We start from the raw sequence: 8,282 nt of genomic DNA on the forward strand, positions 1-8,282 counted from the left end.
GCCAAGTTCTCCATGGCTCTCAGGCAGCTGATTATCTACCTTTCCCACCTCCTCCTCTTTTGCTAGTGGCACCAATCCTGTAATTAGAATGAAGTTTTAAGGTGTAGATATTTACTCCTGGGTCATTTACAGATTAGAAAAATTCTCATATATATGTAACATTTGCATATGTATGAATGCACACATACATGAAGAGTCCATTAATCATGGTATTATAAAAAGAATAAACAAATTCATTAAACATTCAATGTTGTCTGAGATTCCATAGCTCCTTCCCAGACCAATAAAACTTTCAAAATCTCCTTTAGTCTGAAGGGAAGGGGGAAAAATCCTCACACACTAAATGAAATATTCCCAATTCTCAGGCAGTTTATGAGCTCTGCGGTACAGATGGGCAAGGCTACCATAAACATTTAAATAAATACAAAATGCAAGTATCAATAAATATTTGGTATCGATGATTCAGCATTCTGATATTCTTCTCTCGTACCATAATTACTTAATCTTCCTATCATTCTCTCCACTTCATCCTTTCTTAACCTATTCCTTGTTCCCATAATGACTTTCAAAAGCACTCTTCTCTTCTTTCCCAGACCATCAGACCTAATTTCAACTCATTTTCTTCTTTGAAATCTTTACCCTGTAGTTAACCAGCAAATATTGCATTTTCTCTACCCTTGTAATCAGGATTCCATAGATTCTCACCTATATGAACAAGGTAAAGGAATTAGGAAAAAGTGGTCTTGGCATAGTGGGTAAGATATGACAAAGGATCAGTTGTGACTCTGGCCCAGCATTTTTGGCCTGATTACTAAGACCTTGCTATGGGAGTAACCCAGAAGCTCCCTAAAGCTCCCTGGTCCAGAGACTTGATGTAATGAAATTCAGACCACATCATCCTCACTGGTAGTCAGGAGATCATAGTAGTGAAGCCATCCCCTAGACAAATAGTAAAAGTTTAGCATCAGTCAATGGTCTGGATAGGATGATGAGGTAAATATGCTTCTTTCATATTAGTATCTTGACAGGGAAACTACAGTATTGGACCCATTCTTTGTTGGAGACATAACGGGGTGCCTCAGATATTTTAATGACACGGCTATGAGCTAAGGTTAGGGTTTTGAGGCTAGGTTTCCTGGCCCCTAGCCCACTCTTCTTTTTCTAGGCTACTCTGTGATCCCCAGATTTCATGTTGCCTGAGAGAACATTCTTGAATTACATATTATAGACCTTTCAAAAGGATCAGTTTGAAGGAAATAGAGTCAGTCCACTGGAGTCCCTAGACAGGAATATAACTACCAAAGAATGTGACAGTTGGTAGCAGGGTTCTATGACTGTTAGAGTCTGGAGAAATGCATAGATTCCCTTTGGAGGTAAACCACCAGGAGAAAATTGATCTCTCATTACATTTCTAGGTCCACTGAAATAAAAAAAAATAGAGAATCAAGTGCCCAGTTCTTTGAATCACAACTTCCAGGAGTTTATTTGAGGAAAGGTCACTGTGTGGAGTAGAATTTGGGGGGGAGCTCATGCCCCCAGAAATCACTCTAGTAAGCAGATAGGAGACTTGATATGATGTTGGCAGAGAAAAATCAACTTTATTTGGAGAAAACACTGGACAAAGGGGAAGGAGGAAGGGAGAGGGGAAGGGAAGGAAAAAGGATTCTGTCCATCCAAGCTCAGGGCAAAAATGTCCTCTCTTCTTGGTACAATCACAGACTTTTATAATAATCCTGACACAAGATTCTCCTCCTCTCCTCTATCCTATCCCACAGAAGGGGGTGCTGTGATGTTTCAAGTCCCGAGTATGTGATTTTCAACATTATGTACCCTTAAAGACCCACCATGATAAAACAAAACAAAACAAAATCTGTGACTGTCATGGGATTTTCAGTCTAAGACAATAAAGATACTTTTGAAACTCCCTGTTCTTTCTTATCTTACTCCTCTTCCTAGAGTTGGCAAGTTTCCCAGTTTAGATAAACTCTTCTCAAAGTTTTTGAAAATGTCAAGAAAACTAAAAATTTTGTGGGGTAGGGAGAGCAGTTTTAGTCTAAGGAATAGAAATTATCCTTGGTTAGAGACAACATACTTTAGGCTCTACTATAAGATTTTACTTTTATTCTGAACTGAGAATCTTATATATCTCCCTTCAAAAAAAATGTGATTATCTGTTGAAGAGAATTTCCATCAGCTCCTAAACTGTACTATAAAGCAGTAATCACCAGAAAAGTCAGGCATTGGCTAAGAAACAGAATGATGGATCAATGGAATAGATTTGGGGTAAATGATTTTAGCCATCTGGGGTTTGCTAAACACAAAGACCCCATTTTTTTGGATAAGAACTCACTAACAAAAACTTAACAAAAACTGCTGGGAAAATGAAAACAGTATGGCAGCAACCAGGTATACACCAAATATTGCACCCTAAACCAAGATAAGATCAAATGTGTATATGATCTAGATATTTAGAGTAAGACCATAAGCAAATTAGGGGAACATAGATTACCAGAAAGATCATTGAGAAAGGAAGAATTGATGACCAAACAAGGAGAGAACATTAGAAGATCTAAAATGAATAATTTGGATTATATTAAATTAAAAACAAAAAGCGAAACCAATGTAAACAATATTAGAAAGAAACAAAACTAGGAAAAATTTTTATAATAAATTTCTCTGATAAAGGTTTACTTTGTCAAATTTCAAGAGAACTAGGTCAAATTGATAAACATATAAATTATTCCCCAACTGACAAATAGACAAAGAATATGAATAAGCAATTTTCAGATGAATAAAGCAAAATTATTAATAATCATGAAAACATGTTCTAAATCACTCTTGACCCGAGAAATGCAAACTAAAACGACTTGTGGTACCACCTCATACCTATCAGATTGGCTGATATGACAGTAAAGAAAAGTGATAAAAGTTGTAAGGAATGTGATGAAATTAGGAAACTAGTACATTGTATGTGAAAGAGAATCACAAAAAAAAAAAATGGACCTCTCTACTTAAGTGAATACATAATCTCAGAGTCAGAAGACAAAATATAAGATAGACTTTATTGGTGCCTTTTGTGAGAAGGGACATCCCTGGCTTTGGATGCACAGAGAGTGCCTGGCAGATGCTCTAAATGACAAATATCCTAGAGAGCAAATGCACATTCATATAGATGTTCTAATAGCAACATGCAAACATCTACATGCAAAACAGACCTTTCCTAATATTCCTGTTGTGCGATTCCTCCCTGCTGTGAAGTTACAGTCTTTGAACACTTGATAATTATGAACCCCAACAAGAGTTTCATTTCCCCCCACTTCCCTTCCTCCCTGCAAGATTCATCTCATCAAACTCTGATTTTCTAGGCTCGGGCTTGAGTGACAGTGAGATAAGTTCAAGGAGGTCCATTTGCAAAAGAACATACTTTTGCAGGGGCCTTTGTGTTCCTTGTTATCACTCATTCCTTCCTGGCTATTCCAGGACTGAAGCCTGCCTCCATGTTCCTGGATTTGTTCCCAGAGTCCTTAGATAAAGTAGTCACCAAAAGTAACAAATCAGCGTCTCACATTTCTTCCTCTAGGCAGGAGAAAACCTGGGCTTTAAACTGGGCCTCAAAGTGTGCTTCTGTACCTCATGAGAATATTGGGTTACACGCCAAATGTCAATACCCTGAGAATTACACACTTTATCCCATCTCACACAATGCCCTCTTTTCTCATTTCAGAGATATTATTCTCACTTGCCTCTGTTTCCCTCTCTACAAAAATAATCACATTCATTAAACATTAGACTTCCTTGCACTAGGGTAACATTCCCAGAGCCAACAAACTTCATCTTCAGAAACCATCTTCTGACAGTCAACAATGGGCCTTCTTTGGAAACTTGCTCCCTCTGCTTGCAGAGATCTTGAAGATGTTCCTCCTAAAAAACCTTTTGCAAAGTAGATTTTCAAAAATATTTATTAATGCATAAGTAACAACTCTTCTGGAGACAGATTTCTCTACCCCAGGTTCCATAAGAGATACAGAAAGTCCTGGGCCATAATTCTGAGCCTAAGATTCAAGTTCCAATCATGGGCAATTAAAACTGGAGGTCCCTTTCTCTGTTTCTTTTAGACCTTCAGTACAAATCATTAAAAACCTCCCTTAGCTAAAGCTAGCTCTAGATAAATTCTAACCTTCAACTACTGATCTACTTGGTTGTTTGGGAAATGAAAACTTTCATTTTACAATTTGCATTCTGTGCTGATTATAGAAATTTGTCATAAAAGGAAAAGGCAAGGAAAAATTATAACTGTCCTCACTGGTTCCCTTATTCCTATACCTTAAGAGGACACAGGATGGCTTAAAACTATCTGACTTCATGCATGGCCAGAGTTATCAAAGGCTCATGCCATAGCTGTTTTACTTAGGAATCATCAGAATCTAGTGGGCCTTACCAAGTCTGAAGGATCCTATCCCAGTTTAAAAGCCCCATACTCTGATTAAAATCCCTGAACTTCTTTCTTTTATAGTCTAATCCAGCATTCATCTCACCTCCTTCTACTTTCTTTTCACCATCGCTATTCAAATAAATTTCACTCCACCAAGTATTATTCTAACTGTTAATTAGTAGTTCAAAAGAGCCCAAATTACTCTTCTTAAAGATTGCATTATTTACATATACTATATCTTAGCACATTGTCTTATTCAATTCGCCTCACATTTAGTTCATAGTACAAATTCATAAATCATTTGTGATTAAACAAAATCACATTCAAACAGATTGCATTTAAACATTTTCAAATTCAAACAATGAAATCATCCTTGCCCCAAATTCAAATTTTGGCAGCAATCCACATAACACTTTAGCCATAGTTCCTAGATCATTCAGCAGTACAGCAATCCCTCACCTATTGCAGGAGAGCAAAGAGACCAATGCTACAATCACTGAGCCAATCAGCACCCAGAATGCAGAACACAGCGCTGGTGGGGGGCACCCCTGGATGTCCAGCTGTTGGTTAGGAGTTAGTTCACTCCCCACCCCACCCCAGGAATGTCCTCTCTTAAGTCAGCTTGGCTTTCCCAAGGGGGACAGAAGGGGTGGCCTGAGGCCAAAGGGACAGAGCTGGCCGGCTGCCCAGCATGAAAGGGGCTGTCAGGGCAGCAGAGCTTCTCTGTTTCCTGGCTAGCTGGGCACAATAGGGAAGGGTGCCTCTGTCCCTGGGCCCCACTTCTAGGGGTCCTGCCCATCGTCCTTGGTGTCTACGGAAGTGTCCTGTGGATGTTGTGTGTGTGTCTTTGAGAACTGCTCCCATCGCCCTGGCCTGGCCTGCTCTCTCCTCTTCGTTCGGTGTTCCTCCCTTGTGTGCCCTCTCCAGCTTCTCTGCTCGGGGCACTCTTGCCCAGCCACGTTCCACTCCAGCACCTGTTCCTTCCCCCTCTTCTCCCTCTGTGGGCAACCCTGCTAGAATCCCTCCACCCTTTCTTTGTTGTTGCCCCAGCCTGGCTGTGTGTCCACAGATCTTATTTATTCCTTCTCGTGGCAAACACATGTCTGAGCCCTAGCTTCCCCCTCTCCCACCCTGAAGATGGGGGTAGGGGGGATTGAACTCCAGGTGCTAGGGCTACAGGTCTCAGTCCTCCCGTCAGCGTTCTGTCCACTGAGACCCGCTTCCTGCCCCCCCCCCCCCCCCCCCCGAGCTGTTTTGAACAGAAAGGCATTCTCCCTTAGTCCTCCTGTACCTCCAGGTCCTATTGCTCAGTCCAGCTGTCCAAAGCGCCTTACCTAGGCTCAACTGCTCTCTTGGTTGGGCCATGGATAGGGGGCAGTTGCTTTTGGATTTTGCATTCAATAAATTAGTGGTTTCTTACTAAAAAAAATCCCATGATATAGCAAAAACTCCAGGATACAGAATTAGATATATTTTTAAAATCCTGCAACACAGTGAAGCCCAATAAGTCAACCACGATATAGCAAGGGACGACTGTATTCCAAACTACAAATACATGTTCATTTCACACTTAAAGACTTGAAACTTTTTCTCTTACAATGTTCATTGTAATTTCACTTGTGAGCTCATTCTAGATTAAATAAAATCTTAGTGCTTAATAGCAACCTTTTCTTCTAAAAAGTTGGCACTAAATTTTTGACACTAAGTTATTGAACCCCACTACACTTTCCATTAAACAGCAAGCAATTACAATAAGTTTGCTTCTCATCTGTTTTTTTGAAGCAAGCCCTTTCTTCTAATCAGGCTGGCTACCCATTGCATTGATTAAGAAAGATATTAATCAATTCTCAATTTTGCTTAACTCAGGTGATAATCACTGTCATATTCAAAAGTTTATCACTTTAATTCTCAGTGGGAACAGACACCTTGCTCACTAATGAATTGGTACAGAATAAAACCCTTCTGTAATCTCATAATCTGATAGACAATTTTCAACATTGAATCACCTTTATATTTATTTCACTTGGTTCAAGGAGTATAAATTCAGAATTATTATTTTCTAAAACCACATATCAACATTCCAATCTTGAAATTAATACCATTTAGAAAATCCAAGTCAGAGATCAAACATCTCTTTCTGTCCTTTTTTCACCTTCTCTGTGGCCAGCAGAAGAGAAAGAGGGGGAAAATGTCAAACATCTTTTTACTACCACTGTCTTCTATAAGGCAGAGGGGAAAATTCCTTCTCACTTAGTTAAAGTATTTTAGAATTTAAAAAAACTCAAAATTCACTCATAAATTCCTTTTTGAATCTCTTAACTCATTCTCCTGTCTTTCAAAAACTCCCTCATGATACTGTACACAAAAACTGAAACACTGGGGAACAATCAAATGTAATTGACTTAGCTACAAATACCAATGTAATGATTCAGGACAATTCTGAGGAACTTATAAGAAGGAACGCTATCCACATTGAAAGAAAGAACGGTGGGAGTAGAAGCACAGAAGAAAAAGATGATTTATCATTTGTTTATATGGGTACATGATTTGGGGTTTGGGTTTTGAAAGATCACTCTATTACAAAAATGAATAATATGGAAATAGGTATCAAGTGATAACACATGTAACCCACTGGAATTGCTTGTCAGTTCTGGGAATACGGAGGGAAGATGGGAGGGAAAGAAAATGAATCGTGGAATCATGGAAAAATATTTAAAAAACAACAACAACAACAAAACCTCATGTTCTGGAATGATGAGGGAGAGAGAAACAGTTACATAGAGGTTTTCTTCTGTAGGTAATTTTATATCTATATATAGTTAGTTTTGAACCCTTCTTTTAACCCACCTATTACATTTCCCAACAAACCCTTGTGTACATACAACGACACAGTTACAAAAGACAGACACAAACAAATAAACTTTGAAGCATGTTTAAGCAACATTCCCAGAACAAGATGTTCTACTAGTCCTTTCACTCAAGTCCGACCTCTTTCAGCAGTTCTCACAGTTGTGTCTTAGGGCTTCAGCAGCATGGGGGGCAATCTAATATCTCTTCAGGGCTTGTCAGTAAGGCCAAAGGAACTGAGTTTCCCCTAGTAACTTGGTGAGCTGACTTGTTAAGCTCTTGATTCATTCTCTTCACCTTTCCTGAGGAAGGAGGGGTGCCATGAGGTATGGAAATCTCAGTCCATTTCTAAAGTTTTTGCTAATCCTTGCAACACCTTGGATGCAAAATGAGTGCCTTTAACAGAATCAATATTCTCAATAAACCCATATGTAGGCACAAAGTGTTCAAGCAAAACTTTGATCACTGTTCTAGCAGTGGCTTGGCTGACTCCTGCCAGATGCTCTGACTTCAGCAAATTTGTTAACACTTGATTCAACAGTTCCACATGAGCTAGTTCTCTTCCTTTCCTAGAAATCAGGCCTCTCTCTTCTAACATCTTCAAAGCCTGGTTGAGTGCATATAATTCACAGGTTTGGACTAGCCAGGTCTCTGGAGCAGCCTTGTTTCCATCAATTACAGCATATCCATTTCCCCTTTTTCCATCTAAGACTCATGAGGGCTCATCTAAAAATAGGTTCACTTCCCTAGGTAAGGGAGACTTGCAAATCCTCCCTCACTCTGGTCTGGTAATCTATTACTTCCATGCACTCATGCTCTGTTTCCTTAAGCTTTTCCTTCTCAGGTCCCCACAGGGGACACTGCAGGGTTTAAATTGGAATCTGATGTCAGAACTAGGCCATCTTTCTCTAACAAGACTTCATGCTTTAGTGTCTTCGAGTGGGACTATAAAGCCTTCTTCAGTTCTGAGAATTTCTCTTCTCCCTCTGAGTTCCAACTTATA

This window comes from Monodelphis domestica, chromosome 4 (assembly GCF_027887165.1).
Source record: "Monodelphis domestica isolate mMonDom1 chromosome 4, mMonDom1.pri, whole genome shotgun sequence".
Classification (NCBI taxonomy): domain Eukaryota; kingdom Metazoa; phylum Chordata; class Mammalia; order Didelphimorphia; family Didelphidae; genus Monodelphis; species Monodelphis domestica.